The 17,420-nt window shown below is 35.8% G+C and overlaps 1 long non-coding RNA gene across 1 annotated transcript in view; it reads left to right on the top strand.

Annotated features, from left to right (window-relative positions):
* The window catches only part of LOC308626413, a 90,082-nt gene that overhangs the window by 15,861 nt on the left and 56,801 nt on the right, over nucleotides 1–17,420 (top strand). Inside the window, exon 2 of the long non-coding RNA XR_014017243.1 lies at nucleotides 17,191–17,244. This is a non-coding gene — a long non-coding RNA (uncharacterized lncRNA). The remainder of the gene's footprint in view (nucleotides 1–17,190; nucleotides 17,245–17,420) is intronic.

Here is a 17,420-nt window from a genome sequence, read left to right as displayed (position 1 = left end):
CAGAAAACTGCTAGAGCTAATCAATGAATTTGGTAAAGTAGCAGGATACAAAATTAATGCACAGAAATCTGTGGCATTCCTATACACTAATGATGAAAAATCTGAAAGTGAAATCAAGAAAACACTCCCATTTACCATTGCAACAAAAAGAATAAAGTATCTAGGAATAAACCTACCTAAGGAGACAAAAGACCTGTATGCAGAAAATTATGACACTGATGAAAGAAATTAAAGATGATACAAATAGATGGAGAGATACACCATGTTCTTGGATTGGAAGAATCAACATTGTGAAAATGACTCTACTATCCAAAGCACTCTACAGTTTCAATACAATCATTATCGTACTACCACTGGCATTTTTCACAGAACTAGAACAAAAAATTTCACAATTTGTATAGAAACACAAAGGACCCCGAATAGCCACAACAATCTTGAGAAGGAAGAATGGAGGAATCAGGCTCCCTGACTTCAGACTATACTACAAAGCTACAGTAATTAAGACAGTATGGTACTGACACAAAAACAGAAATATAGATCAATGCAATAGGATAGAAAGCCCAGAGATAAAGCCATGCACATATGGTCACCTTATCTTTGATAAAGGAGGCAAGAATATACAGTGGAGAAAAGACAGCCTCTTCAATTAGTGGTGCTGGGAAAACTGGACAGATACATGTAAAAGTATGAAATTAGAACACTCCCTAACACCATGCACAAAAATAAACTCAAAATGGATTAACCTAAATGTAACGCCAGACACTATCAAACTCTTAGAGGAAAACAGGCGGGACACTCTATGACATAAATCACAGTGAGATCCTTTTTGACCCACCTCCTATAGAAATGGAAATAAAAACAAAAATAAACAAATGGGACCTAATGAAGCTTAAAAGCTTTTGCACAGCAGAGGAAACCATAAACAAGACCAAAAGACAATCCTCAGAATAGGAGAAAGTATTTGCAAATGAAGCAGCTAACAAAGGATTAATCTCCAAAATTTACAAGCAGCTCAATAACAAAAAAACAAACAACCCAATCCAAAAATGGGCAGAAGACCTAAATACCTCATTTTCCTTATCCTACTATATTTCATTATATTCAACATCCTTGTATTATTATTATTACTATTATTATTATTTTGGCATAAGTTTTTATAAACTGTAGAAAGAAGTCATCAATTTTATTTTAAATTTTATCATAAAAACCCCAAGAGTTAGTTATCCACATTCACCTTGGTTTTCTCCTATGTACTTTGAGAAGTGTCACAGTTTTTTTTTTTTTCTCCCTTTAGGGGAAAACATGTTGACATCCAGATTATCTAAAGTCATGGATTCAAGGTAAGGCAAGGGCTGCTGTCAGCAACATAAAATCACATAACATCCCACACTCCTTTTTGTTAAGAGACCGAGACCCTCTGACATACATTATCAATGTGAGATGACATTGCACAGTGCAGTAGCTTTTATATGAGACCCCAGTTCTTCCACATAACATGTCTGAACCTATGCTTCCCTGAAGAATTTAAGCCATCCACCTCTCTAGGTTTTACTATCCCCTTGACCTTTACCTAAGGAAAGGAATAGTAGGTATAAATTTCAGAATTTATGACAAATGAGCATTATTTTTTTTCTCCATGTTTCAATTTCTGTCTCCCATTCCATTTTTAAAAACTCTCACTTTATATGTTGTTTTAAAACATTTTGTCAAGTTTTTATATTCATTTATAACCTGTGGAGATGATTAGAATTTAGGGGTATATTATACCTCATCAGTGAAAATTTCAAGATTCGAAATCAAAGTTTTAAGCAGCATCTATAGCAAATATTCTGTTAATTCACCTTGACTTTGTCTTTCCTCCCAGGTTTAATTAACCATTCTCCAGGAGTCAGTTATCTTTTTCCCAGGTTTTCATTGTATTTCACTTCAATTCACTTGTCCAAGTTTTTAGTTGATTTTCTACCCAAGTACTGGAATAAATGTCATTCCTCCTAATAGTTTACTATCTCTGCCTTTGTGATTTTCCTTTGTTGGCACTGATTTTTTATTTACTTTTTGTGATTCATGAATTTTCTAAATCGGTAATTTGGAAAATGTTGCATAGACTCTTGATTGCTCACAATCCAAACAACTAGAAAACTCAAAAGACTGTAACAATCCTAAGGTTCAGCATCACAGCTGGTGGTCAGAGTGATGTTGCTGTGATGGTGCCTGATGCTGGTGTCCCCAGAATCAATAATCCATAATTAATTATGTCTTGAAATGTTTTATGTATGGAGATATTTATTCAAAATGTTAGAAAAAACCAAAAACCAAATGAAAACAACAACAATAATAAATATACATGTATGTATTATACTCACTCTAGTTATACACTCTTTAATTGTACCTTCCTTTAGTGAATCTACACTGAATGTCAGCACAGCAAATCAAAATTCTGTTAGGCTGGTTTCCCACCTCATTGGCTCAGTTCCTCTGTCCTGTTTTACTCCAGATCTTGGCTCAGGCTTTTGTTCTGCCCCAGTGGATACATTACATCATTTTCTGTCATTACCTCTGGCCCTGGGGTAATGGCACTCTCTTGGGCACAAAGTATTATATTTTTCCACTGATTCCAGCCACCACCACTCTAACTCTGAGGCACAGACTGGCCACCTCTGCTACCCCTACTCACTGTTGTGTAATACTAAACCTCCGGACACTGTTACAGCTGAGTTCATCAGGACAGGGTGGTGAGGAAGAGGGTTAGACCTACGATATATACAGTAACCTTCCGTTAACCTAAACTTATCCAAGATATATATACTGTGATCAGAAAATAGACTATCTCTTACCACAATGTAGTCTTGTTCAGTTGGTCATTTGTACTATCTATTGTTCCGTTGTGTCTGATTCCAAGATCAGGCTTATCCCTTGCCCAGAGCTGTCCACAAAGGATAGATTCCCTGATGAGCAATTGACTGGGTTGGCTGAACAATTCTATTAACTTGGGGTTTGTTAACCTGAGTATAGGGGTTGTTGAAGTGTGGGCTCAGGAATTGAGTCCTGCTCCAGGCTCAGAAACACTTTCCCTTTCTGTCATCTAACTGCCTTTCTACTTAAGAATTTCAAAAGCTTAGCATAGTTGAATTCTAAGCTGATGCCAAGATACTTTGTTATGCCAGCAAGAAAAAACTTCAAGAAAAGGAAGAATAATGTTCAGTGACTGAACCTGAGACTAATGCAGATGATATCTTTCATTTGTATAGCATTTTACACTTTTAAAAGGATATTATCTATTTAATATTCACAACAATACTTACCTATCATTGCTCCTATTTTAGAATTGAGGAAATAAAGCTCAGAGAAGAAGAATTACTTGTAAAATGTCACACAGCCATAAATGTCATAAATGACAGAGTAAAGGTGAAAACTCAGTTTTTTGGACCCTCTGTCTAGAACTCTTTTTTCTACCCACACTGCCTTTGTGAATAGCTCAAGTTATAGAATGACAAATAACCCCCCAAAACAAAAAAACACAACGAGAGAACCAGGATTATGCTTTGGCTTTATTTTAAAGATGAGTCCCTATCCTCTACCAGATTTTCTCCATTCCTTTCAATATCCTTTTTCTTGTGAATTCTTCTTCTAGGACAAATCTGACTCAGCTCTAAAATTTCCACATTCTTCATCCGCCAAATTTTCTTCTCCTCATTAAAAATCTTTAAAGTCCAATTACTATGACTTTCCTATAGTATATCCTTAAATTTCTTTTTGAGTATCTTAATTCATGAGTTGAAATTTTTATACTGTGTCCTGTTCCCTGTTAATACTCAGAACACATTAACTAATCTTTATGAGAACGTTTCAGGGCCTAAAACTGTAGATAGTGCTAACTTTTCCCATCATGTAAGGTACTTCCTCACAGGGATTTTGGGGTTTAGATTACTTAGCACATGGAGCACATTTAGAACAATGCCTTACACATAGTACATACTCAGTAGAAATTGTTTTGTTATTGCTATTATTGTTATTTTTTGGCATACAGTGGAGTGAGAAGTGAATCCCTCTCAGATCAGATTGATGAAGATTTAAAAATGTATTCAATTCTAAATGACAATTGCGTGTTGTCTTTTTTTAAAAAATACATTTACTTATTTTATTTATTTTTTGGTGCATTGGGTCTTTGTTGCTACACGCGGGCTTTCTCTAGTTGCAGTGAGCGGGGGCTACTCTTCATTGCAGTGCACGGGCTTCTCATTGCAGTGGCTTCTCTTGTTGTGAAGCACAGACTCTAGGCGCACGGGCTTCAGTAGTTGCAGCACGCGGGCTCAGTAGTTGTGGCACACAGGCTTAGTTGCTCCACGGCATGTGGGATCTTCCTGGACCAGGGCTCGAACCCGTGTCCCCTGCGTTGGCAGGCGGATTCTTAACCACTGCACCACCAGTGAAGCCCCATGTGTTGTCTTTCTGACTTGTAAATTTAAAAAGATAAATCACTGCCTTTATTTGGGTGTTTTTTTAAAATAAATATTATCATTAATGTTTATAAGGAATAAAAGAATTCTAGCCTGGTAAATTTCTGTTTACAAGCTATAGTTTGCAAAAGCTGTTCTACCCCTGTAGTTACCAGTGGTGAAGGTTGTTTGGTTGCAATTATAAACATGCTCATCATACCAATATTTTGTGGCAGAAATATTGTAGTACTGAACATGTTCTGAATTCTTTTCAGTTTCTTTTTATTTTTTAATCACTAAGGATATTTGGATGACAATAATTTCTTTGTTGTTCAAGAGTTCCTCTTGTCATGCAGCTTATTTCTCTCACCTAAAATAGAAATGTATTTGTAATTGCTAAAATATGCACTTTTAAGCACATTATCATTATACTTGAAAACTGGAAACCTATAACAATAGAAGTAACAACACTCAAATTAACCCTGGAAAGAATGCATAAGGAAACTATGATGTAATTCGAAGTTTACTTCTATCTAATAAGCCACAATATGGGGTGAATTTTATATGTACTAATAACTTACATAGTTCAACTTAGCAATTACTATTATTAAGTAATAAGTGCAGGCATTATATCAGTAACATTAATCAAAACGACTCCTCATTGAAAGTTGCAACTATGATTCCTTACTCTCTACCTCAGAGATCCAACAGATTAGCTCTCCCCAAGAAAACTGACACAGTTCTCCTTTTATCAGATTATCCCACCCCTTCCTACAAACCATTCTAGGCTGTTTCTTTTATGTGGAAAGATTTCCTATTCCCAGAAGTCCAAACTCATCATTCTACACACAGCTAAAGTTTTGTGTCCTCAATGTCCTAGTAGTTTGAAAGGGAGGCGGCTGTTTCTCTATAGTTTATTTTGCCTCCAAGTACAGATCTCTGAGCTCCCCATTCCTCAAAGTACACACTTTGATATTTATGTATTTGTTCATGTTCAATCACTTTAAAGCTGAGTTTCTATGTGCCATTTTTATATTTGAAGTTCTGTTCTCTAGAATCTCTTGGATGATGGACAGTGTTTAATGATTTTTACGGAATGCCTACCAGAGGGCTTCATTCAGTGATATTATTAATAATAAATGTGTTTTTTGGTGCTAATATAGGAAGATAGCTAGTGGTTTATTTGTTTTTTCTTAACTGGATGTTTTTAAATACCCACTGTGTGTATACTCAGCTTCATTTGTGTCATTTGCATGTATGAAGACACTCGCTAAGCACCCTCCTGATCAGGGAGGAAACACACGCTGTATCCTGCCAGCATTCTCTAGAACAGCAGCCCAGGCAGCAGAAGAATGATGCCTTAGAAGAGAGGAAACTGTTTACCTTGGTTCAAGTCTAGCATCATTCTTTCCCTGCTCCCAGGGTGAAGGTCGTCTCTGAACCGACAGGTTGTGTGATCCTCTCATGTGTGTCCACATAGCAAACAGAGCGGAGCTATAGATCCTGAAGGCACTGATTCTTCTATTTCAGTGAAAGGAAAATGATCCAAATATCCAGTTGTCATCAGAACATTTCTATGTGGATGCCACACAGGCACTCCTAATTCAGCATGCTCATTTCTTCCCTGGAACATGATCCCTTTCTTATGTTCTCTCCCTCAGAAAAGACTATCATTATCTATCCAGTGACCAAGCCAGGTGGCCTGGGCAGTCATTTGCGAGTTTGTCTTCTCTTTCACCACTGTGTTCAATTAGATGCCAGCTCCCAGGATTCTACCTTCTCAGTAGCTCTTGGTCTCTTTCCTCCTCTCCTCCCCATTGCACCAGTCACCCCAGTTTGGATCCTCATTATTTTCCCTTAGATTATTGCAGTATTGAGTTCACTGGCTTCCTGTCTTTAGTATGGAACACCTCCTTGCTGCCCAAAGATTATTTTTCTAGAATGAAAATCTAATCTTGTCATATCCTTGTTCAAATCTCCTCATGTCTCTTCACTCCCTGCCTTCAGTATAAAATTTTCACTTTTTATGTCCTAACCCTCTGGTCCCTGCCTAATTCACCAGTATATCTTTTGTCACTACTCACCTTGCATTTTACTTTACAGAAGCATGGAACACTATCTTCTCTTCCCCAGTTCAGCTTTTGCTCATGCTTAGAACGTGCAGTCCATCTTTTCATCCTATTAGTCTCAAGTTCTACGTCACCTGGTCTATGAAGCCTCCATCACTGCCCCCAAGAAACTGGGTGCCTAGTCATGTAGGTCCCCATGGCCCACCCTTCTTTTTGTTCTGTAACTTTTTATAGGACTGCCAAGCAATTCAAGTTATAACAGTCATTTCCTAGTCAGCTATGTGGATGACCCCCTGGAGTACATGCAGTACACAGCGTGTATGTCAGCAGAGGTGGCCCTGACTGCATGTCTGCCTCTCTGCTAGACTATCCACTCTCTTAAAGGGCAAGAATTTGCCTTTAATTGTTTTTGTCTCTAGTAGCTAGTTCTATCATCTATGAGTCCACATACATGCCCACACATATGCACATCCACCTAAAAAATAATTCTGCTTCTTAGGGAATGTAGGCATAAAATATATAGAGGCACATATTAAAATTTAAATTCAATTAAATCCAACTGGATTAAATCAATCCAAGTTAAATCAATCCAATTAAATCTCCTTCAGTGATTTCATAGCTTAAAGTTGGAATGATTAGAGAACTGTGTTAGATTTTATAAGAAAATTCCATTTTTATTTCTTTTTCATTTTAGTTTTTACTTAAGAAACTTTATCTTTTAGACTAGCTTTAGGTTCACAGTACAATTAAGTGGAAAGTACAGAGAGTTCCCATATATTCTCTGTCTCCACACATACACAACTTCTTCCATTATCAGCATGAGAGTGGTACATTTGTCACAATTGATGAACTTATATTGACACATCATTATGCCCCGGAGTCCATAATTTACATTAAAGGTAAACTCTTGATGTTGTACATTCTTTGGGTTTTAAAAAATGCAAAGTGCCACATATCCATCATTACAGTATTGTACAGAATAGTTTCAGTGCTCTATTTTCATTTCTTTTTAATTTCTGGATTCAAAGACTTATTACTTTTGATTTTTTTCTCTGAATGTTTTTTATAAACACTAGATACACCACACTTTTCTTGACTTTTTTTGCTATCCCTTACTTAGGAGATGGCACCAGTGTCATCATTGGAAACCTATGTGAGGGTGTTTGTGAGACTGACAATTCTCCCATACTGTTTACTAGATCTTTTGGTCAGTGACTCACCAGATCTCTTCCTTACAGAGCCTACAACTGGTTGGGACTCTCTCGTTTCACTTCCTGGCCTATTTGATGAACATAGACCCAGTCTCCCAGCTTTCTTAGGTTTATTTGTCTATTATTTTTCTTCTTATCTTTTCAAAAGCCACATTGAATCTTTTTAGTGCTGTTTATTGGCTTTTTAAATTGTAAAAATAATGGAGACTACTATTCGAAAGCTTTGAAAATAAAGATAAGGTACACAAATGTAAACCTAAGTAACCTGCAATACTCAGTGATAAACATTTATTTCCTTCTAGCCTTTTTCCTATGTATGTGTATATACACACGTATATATACTAAATCTATTCTATAGGTATATATACGTGAATCACACTGTCTAAATAATTTTGTATTCTTCTCTTTTTTAATGATCATTTTATGGCATTTGTTTGCTTATGATCATTAGTGTTCTCTGAAAATGTTATCTACCGCGATTCATTTGACCAATTTCTATTATTGGACATTTAGGTTGTTTCCTATGTATTTTTGCCAGTATGAATAACATTTTTGGACACTCCTCAGTGAGAGGATAGCTACACTGACTCTATATAGAATTTCTTCTACTTAACCACACCTGAGCAAAGTGTCTCTTAGAATATGTGTGTTAGAGTCTTTATGTCAGTCACATAGCAGTAGAGACGAGAAAGGAGAAAAGGCACTATCTTTGGTGGTGCTATGGGGTTCGAGTCTCAGCTCAAGTTCTTACAGGCTGTGTGAACTTCGGAAAATTACTCAACATCTCTTTGCTTTAGTTTATTTGTAAAATTGGGATAATAGTATTTTATTTATAGGGCTCTTGTTAGGAATATAAATATACTAAATATATAAGTGGTATCTTTTAAAATTCATCTAGTGACTAGTGAAGTTGAATTATAACTCTGAGGCTAGAACACTCTGCTGAGGATTCTCTTTTTAGCATTCAATGTTAGCTCTGGCAGATATATCCTAAGGATGAAAATGCCCAAATGTGACACCTATGGCATATTTTTAGATTATTTGAGGTCACACTTAGTATCCTAAAACATAGTCTTTTAGATCTAGTTTTATATTTTTCTTAGTTTTTGAAATTCCATTGTTGAAAGCTGACTACCTGATGATTGCTGGACGACGATATGATTTCCCGGGTACAGGTTATGTTTTAATAAGGCATATTGAAAAACAGGGGTAGTGTAAACCAAAGACTTTATACACTTTTCCATTTTTTTTCTTTGTACATAGCAGATTGAACCTCCTAGATTGCATTGGAAGTATTTACCAGATTCGGGAAACGACCTATTGCAAATTATTTGGGTCAGATTCAGAAGTTTATCTTTTTAGCTTCTAATTTTGAGATAATTCCTTACTTACATAAAAGTTACAAAAACTATTACAAAGAACTCTATTATATCCTCTACCCAGATCAACAATTCTGAACATTTTGCCCCATTTACTTTAGCATTTGTTCTTTCCCTCTCTCTCTGTCTTCTTTTTATGCACAAATACTTTAATATGTGTTTCCTAAGGACTGTCTCTTACATAACCAAAGTACCTCTATCAAAGTCAGGAAATGTAACATTCGTACAATGTTATATCTAATTCATAGTTTTTGTTCAAATTTCACAACTTGTTTGAATAATATATACTTTCTTTTCTTGTCCAGGATACAATCCAGGATCACATGTTGTGTTAATTGTCATGTTTCTTTCATTTCCTTTAATCCAAAACAGTTCCTCAGCCTTTCTTTTTCTTTCATGATCTTAATGTTTTTGAAAAGTAAAGCCAATAACTTTGCAGAATATCCTTCAGTTTGGGTTTCTTTGATGTTTCCTTACAATTAGCTTCAGGTATGTATTTTTGAGTGTAACAGCATAGAAGTGATGTTGTGTCCTTCTCAGGTTATCATATCAGGAAGCATATCATATTGTTTTGTCTTGTTATGAGTGACATTAGCCTTGATAACTTTAATAAATTTGTGTTTGTTAGGTTAACTTACTATAAAGTTACTATTTTTTCTCTTTGTAATTAGTAAGTAACCTGTGGTGATTATGCTGAAACTGTGTAAATATCTTCTTGCTCATCAAACTTTCATCCACTCTCTTTAGTATTCATTAAGCTGGATCCCCTGTCTTTTTTGACATGTCCCTATCTTAGCACTTTCTTACTTTCTGGTACAACAGAAAGTTCCAGGCTCATTTTATGGTTTCCCTGACCCACCCTGGGCTCATTTCTCTCAGGATCCCTAGTTCCTTTTAGTGGAAAATGGTATTTAGAGGCAAAGATCTGGATGTTAGATGTGATCATTGCTCTTGTGGTGTCTTTACTTCTAGGCCCATCCATTTGACAGATCTAAGAAATGTACACACACACACTGATACATGTGTTTGTACCTCTTTCTGTAAAATTATATAGTATATATATTATGGGTATGAATGTATGTATATATATATAAATGAGTTCATACTCACATCTCTAATTCCAATTCAATATTACAAGGACCACAAAATATTTAAAAAGTAGAATAGATGGGACCTGATATTAATTGAATGTAAGCAAAAGGGAGAGGAAGAATTCAAGGTGACTATACATTGTAAATGCTAACATGGCGCTCCCAACTGTTCAGTGTAAAATGTTTTGTGTACCAACATTTTTTGTTGTGTGTGCCAAACCTACTAATAAAGCCTTAAATTGCTTTACATTTTTAGCAGCTGTATCACAGTGTTCCTCATATTGATCTTGTGATCAAATAAAACTTGAGGTCTTTATGTTAACTGTTGTCAAGCAAGGTCTGATACCTCTTTTCTTATGAACTTAGTTTTTTGAAACTCTATTGTATGTATTCCTGTGAAATTTTATCTTATTAGCATTTGACCATCATTCATCCCCGTCAAACCCTTTCAAACCTCGTTTAGCTAATATATTAATTGTCCTACAAATTATCTGTTATACAAAGTTTTTATAAAATGCTTTCTATGGCTTTAGCTGACCTTCTCTGCAGATAAAGCAGAAGGTTGAGACTACAGTATACTTTTGGTGGTGAGTGTGATAAACCTGGCATTGAAACTGGAAATGGGGTCATTTCTTACCATAGTATTTTATGTTATGAAATAGATAATCAAGAGTTAGGTTATCAAATGCTAAAAAAGCAGGGGGGCAAGGTAAGAAATGTGACTCAAGATTTACAAAAACAAGGACGTCTCCCTGATGGCCCTCACATAGACTAAAAAAAGACTATTAATATGTCCATCCCATTCTTGGCCTTCTTTTCCTCTCAATTTAAACATTCTTCCTAGGTAATCTAATTCACTTCCAAGGCTCTAAACTCTCCAGCTACTCTTCTATAGCTGTTGCTTCTTTCATAATTGTAGAATTTTGACTGCTTTGTGTCAACTAAGCTAGGGATCACATTTCCTAGCCCTATTGCAATAGATGTGGACCTATAGTGGTTCTAGCATGGGGAATATGATTAAAAGTTATATATGCAACTTCCTCCTCACTTGCTTAAAAGGACTTCTCTGGCCTCAAACTTCCACTCTTTTCTCCAAGCACAGAGACTAGAGAAACCACATGTTGAACCTGGAACAGCTACTATCAGCCTGGGCCCCTGAATAATTGCATGAGGGAGAGCCACCCACCAGCCTGAAATACCTGCTCTAGAATTTCATGTGAGCGAGAAATACCTTACAATTGTTTGAGCAATTACCTTTTTTTTTGGTGCCTCTCCTGAGCCCCCTAATTGTATACTCAACTGCTCACTAGGTATTTCTACTTTTGTATCTCATAGATGTCTCAAGTCTAACATATTTCTCTTCAAATTTACTTCTCATTTCTGGCATTATTATCATCCCAGATGATCTCCCCATTGCACGTGGAGTTACTCCTGGCTACTTCCTTTCCCTTTCACCCATATCGAATCTGAACATCTTGGTTCTGACGCCTTTATCGCTTGCCTCTCCAACCCTTCCTCTCCATGTTTAGACGAAGTCTCAGTCATCTCAGGCCAGGATTGATGCAACAACCCAATAACTGTTTTTTTCTGTCTCTAATCTTGCTCCCCTCAAATTCGTTCTTGGCTATGGTTTTATTACTGACTAGCTCAATGATCTCATCTGAAAAGTACGGATACTCACAGTATCTACCTTTTGGAGTTTTTATGAGACCTAATGTTGGCTAGATGCCAAGCATTTAGCATGGTTCCTGAGATATAGCAGGACTCAAAACAAGTTAGATATTGTTAACATTATTATTAGAATTTCCATATCATAACTCTTCTTAAAATTCCTTAAAGGGTTATTATTCCTTTAAAAAGTAATCCTATAATTCCTTAAAGGAGTATTATTTTTTCTAGGGTAAAATCGCAGCCCTTAGTGAACTTGGTTAACATTCTGTAATCTGGTCCCTATTGAACTCTCCAGATTTATCTTTTGTTATTCTCCCCTTCTAATCTTCTGCTTTATTCATATTGCAATACCTACAGTTCCCTTAACATGTCAAACTCTTTGATACCTCTTATTTTTGTACATGTTGATTCCGTTGCTTTAAACACACTACTTCATTGTCTTTCCTGAACTCTTATTAGCCATTCATCCTTCAAATCTAACCTCATATATCACCTCCTCTAGGAACTTTCCATGATGCTTTCTGGTCTAGTTTAAGCACGTGTTCCATGTTCATCCATAACACCATGTGTTTCCTTTATTGTGGCAATTAGGATAATGTTCTACAAGTGTTTATTAATGGTGGACATGTTTTGGGTGTTTGCCTGGCCCTCTATCCTGACTTGGTGGGCTTCAGTGGTTTTATTTATATATGAGTCTTCACCCTATTTATCATATTTGATTGAAACATACCCAAAGACAGGGCTGTGTATATTTGTTATATCTACTGAAAATTTTAATTAAGAGACAAAACTATGGCTGGTTAATATGGCTGCTAGACTTGTAAAATATGAAAATTTAGGACCTTAGAAAGGAAAAAGGAAATAGATACAAAACTACAGACAAAACATAGAAAAACAGGGATAATGGATGTGCAGAGAAAGTAGGTCTTCAGAGAGGAGAATAAATTTTTTGAGAATTCAAATCCAATGTTCCAGAAAATATTTTTTATGATTGTTTATGATATGCTTGGAATTTATTACATCTTTGCTTTGTATCTCCACATCTTTTTGCTTTCAGCTAAATTTTGTATTCCATATATAATTATTTATTTCTGGAAAAATTATCAAATTCATAAAAGTTGTGAGCTATAAAGACTGAATAATCAGAAACTTAAGTGTTATCTGAGAGACATTCTACTAGAAAAACATTGAATGAGTCATCAGAAGGCCAAGGTTCTAGACAAAACTCTGCCATTATTTAACTATATAATCTTGGGTAGGTCAGTTGACTGGAGTTCCCCTCCTTTCAGTTATGTCATCTCTAAAGTAAAGACCATAATTTCTTTCCTGCTTACCTTGGAGTTGTAATAATCAGTTGTCTGCTTTGAAAATGTTAAGGGTTTATAGACAACAAGGCCTTATTAATGTTCTGCAATAGAAGAATACTGGCTAGGATTGACTGGAATGACTTCTCAGTCCAAAGACATTATACTTCTAGTCACTAGTTTCATTTACATAACAAAGGATGCTTCCCATTCCCAGAAAGGTACAAATGTCTACACTTGGAACCTAGGAGAGACATATTACACTATTTATGTGCAATATGGTAGCATGTATTTATGTATATTCACCTAGGTAATATTTTTAGTAAAAGAAAAGGAATTGCAACCAAATGTAAAAGGATAAGAAACAAAAATATTTACAAAAAAGGAAAAGAAAAAAGATGTTTCCAATTATATGCTACAGTTATTAAGGGCACAGACTCTTAGTTTTCTCAACTGCAAAATGAGATTTAATAATTATACAGGCTAATGGGATTGTAAAGAATTTAGCACAACTGACCCGGAATGAACTTTGGAGAAATTACTGATTAGAAGCGTGAGGCTGAGGGCTTCCCTGGTGGCACAGTGGTTAAGAATCTGCCTGCCAATGAAGGGGACACGAGTCCAGGAAGATCCCACATGCCACAGAGAAACTAAGCCCTTGCGCCACAACTACTGAGCCTGTGCTCTAGATCCTGCAAGCCACAACTACTGAGCCCCGTGCACCTAGAGCCCGTGCTCCACAACAAGAGAAGCCATGGTAATGAGGAGCCCACGCACGGCAATGAAGAGTAGCCCCCACTCACTGCAACTAGAGAAAGCCCGCGTGCAGCAATGAAGACCCAACACAGCCAATAAATAAATAAATAAATAAATAAATAAATAAATAAATAAAAAGAAGTGTGAGGCTGACCACGTGCAGAAATATGTTCTCAGGTTTAGAGTTTCACAACAAGTCATAGCTTTGCATTCATATAACACTCCAGACATGGAAGGATCTGGATCCTTGCATTTGTCTCCTGGGACGTGGTTGAATATTGGTCTTAATTCTTCTAAATGTCAGCCAATCAGATGGAATTTCTCTGCCCCTCATTTCCCAATAAAATTTTAGATATAAGCATACTAATATTTTGCTGAGTCATTATAGAACCAATCTAGTACAAATTTGGGAAACATTTATCCAGCACTACCTAGTTTATTTAAGATCTTTGCACAAATATTTGCAGAAAACAATCACTGAAACTCAACCTATGTCCTAATATAATTGTGAATAAAATGTGTGACAATATTACAGATGGCTCTAGCTTTATATGACAATGTAAAACAAATGCATGGAAAATGTAATGAAAACTGTGCATAAATGCACCATACTTTATAGATGTTCATTATCTTCAATGGATTGGTGACAATAGTTCAGAAGGATAATTTTAACTTTCTTCATCTTTCTAGACATTGTTAAATTAATTTTGACTATTGTTCTAAATACATTCATTTCCTATAAGATGTAAAATCCTGGGTAGAAGAGTGCTGGGTATCTAGTTGTCTAAAAGGAATAGCTGTCATCAAGAAAACAGCTCCAGTTTAATGTGGCAATAATAAAAATGAATTATGCATACTGGAAATGTAATAAGCAGAGATATTTTACCACAGTAAGAATACAAAAATGATGTAATATTATATTCATTTTCAGAAAACAAGGAGAAATAGCTCCTTTGTCATGAAATATTAAGTATGAATCCTTGGGGATTTACCAATAAATTAAAACAAAAATTTTTTTGGTCTTAAAATAGAATCTCAAAAAAGGCCTCAATTCACCCACATGGTACATAGAGTGCCAGGTTTATTCTGAATGATGCTGATAGGAAATAGTGGCTTCAGGACAAGGAAGAGAGCCAAATTTAAGTTCAAATTCTAAACGTTTGTCTGTGGATCTTCTATATTTGAAATGCCATTTCCTGGTTTAATGCGTTTTAAAAGTTGTCATGTTTCTAAATTTGATATACAATTTAAACTGTAACGTATATTAATGTTTCATTTCAATTATGGTAGTTCTTTTACATTAAGCAATAAATCAGGAAAATAGTGTGCCACAAAAGCATCATCTTCAGATGATAGTTCCTATGCCATTATTTGGGTTTGAGATGCCCTGACCCTGCACGTACAGTCTCCTTTCAGAAACACAAGACTAAATTCTAGCTGCACATCTGTTTTAAGTGCAGCAAAGTACAATTCCTTAACCTTATATATGCTAAAAGCTTTCACTGACTGTTGAGTAAGAGTCATTTTGGGTCATTCCCCAAGATTCAAAACCAGATGAGAAAGTGACTATGAAAAATCACTAAGTACACATACACAAGAGCACATTTAGAAATTATAAAGCAACTATTCCTTAAAGCAATTCCTTAACCACTCAAGTTTGAGATGTTAAAGTTTATCAGTTTATGAGTAAATTAAGTAGGAATGTTTTTCCCTATTCCAGTAATTCCACTTGTATTAATGTATATCACATATCCTAGACGTCAGTGGTTCTCAAACTTTATTTTTTATAACAGTCCCCTGAGTTGTATACTGAAACTGCATGTAGCCAAATTCTAAATCTCCTCCCCGTCCAGTAGGTCTGGAGTGAGCTTGGGAATCTGTAGTTTCCATAGACCTCAGGTGATTTGTGTGCTGGTGAATCACCCATCATATCTGAGAAAAACTGAGCATTTGAAATAGTTATGAGAGGAAAACCAGTTAATGTTGTAAGTTATGCATCTCCAATTTTAATGCACTTCTAGAAGCTTGTAGACACAGTTCAAGATAGAAAAGATATTTTAATCAATTGGCAATATTAGGTTTGGCTTCTGGCCCCTGGATATCCAGTTGTACATTTGTAAATCACATCCCGCTTTGGGCATTGGTACTTCATTGTTAAATGGAGAGTGAGGTTGTGTGTGGAGTCTGTTATTTCTAATGTGCCTTCCCATCTTATGTGAGTCAGTGCTTCTGCACTTCTGCTTTTCTTGGCTCCTGGGTTGGGTTTCACATGAGCATAAGGCCACTGTCTAGCAGCACTTGATGAGATCAGAGTGGAAGGAGATGTTCTCAACCTTAATAAATTCAACCAGCATTATTTTTGAGAGTTCACCATTCTCTTCTCCTGCCTTGGGAAGAAAGGTTTTGGTAGAATGAAAGCACGTGGGCCTGACAATTTAACTTTATTTATAGGAGTACAGGAAATAAAAAACAAAGTTATGGAATCTTTAAAGGGCAGTGTATCTTGAATTTTCATTGGTGGGTAAATATGCCTGTGCCACAGAAAATGAATTTTGTGTCATCATTTTACTATTCACAAACATATGATTATTTCAGTAACATAGACAATATGACATGTGACTTTCTGTTTTCTCTATTTCTAGACATTCAAAAAAATTGGGGGTACCCTTTAAAAAAATTAAAACCTCCAGAATGTGAAAACAATCTTGGATGAAATAGCATGGTAACTTATATCTAGCTCAAGCATCTGTCAATAAGTTTCATGCTTCAATAACCTATAAAAGAGGAAAATAAAGTTCCTTTAATTTTTCTGCCTTTCAACTCTGGAACAGAATATCCCTGACTTTAAAATGGATCATCTCCAAAGAAGGGAAAAATGAAAAGATAGCTTAACATATTATTAACTGCTAGTATATTTAGTGTTTTGAAAATTTGCTTATATATTCCTCTCACTGAAATATGCAGTTATGACATTTCCAAGAAGTGATGGCGTTTGGTGTTAAAGACAAAATAGTGGGAATTTATACCATAGCAGCCTGATTCTTGCACCTGTTCTGTCTGAGGAAGAAAGTTTTCTGAGGCCACTTGTGGAGTCAGTGGCTGTCTAAAGTGACATAAACATGTAAACGTTTGTTACTTTTCAACAATGCTATGATTTGTGATTAATAAGTAATAGCAAATAATTAGATAGCACTAACTTAGATTTTAAGTATTTTGTGTGTATGGGTGTGTATTCATGTAACTGTCATAACTGTCATAATCTTTATCTTACAGATAAGAAACTGAGCCAGGAAGAAATTACATCTGTTGCCCAAGGTTACGTGGCTGGTAAGTGAAAGATCCCAGGCAACCTGGCAACAGAGTTTATGTACTTTATGTTGTCCTGCTGAGTAGCCATCCTGGTAGGCTGTGCAATTCCATCTATGTTGGCATTACTGAAGACATTCCTGTACTTTCTTCAATGTGATTGATTGATGATAAATTAAAAGCCAATCTAAACAGAG

This window comes from Mesoplodon bidens (assembly GCF_964165515.1).
Source record: "Mesoplodon bidens genome assembly, chromosome: 12".
Lineage (NCBI taxonomy): Eukaryota > Metazoa > Chordata > Mammalia > Artiodactyla > Ziphiidae > Mesoplodon > Mesoplodon bidens.
The sequence above is the reverse complement of the archived record's forward strand: the minus strand, read 5'-3'. Positions and strand labels throughout refer to the sequence as shown.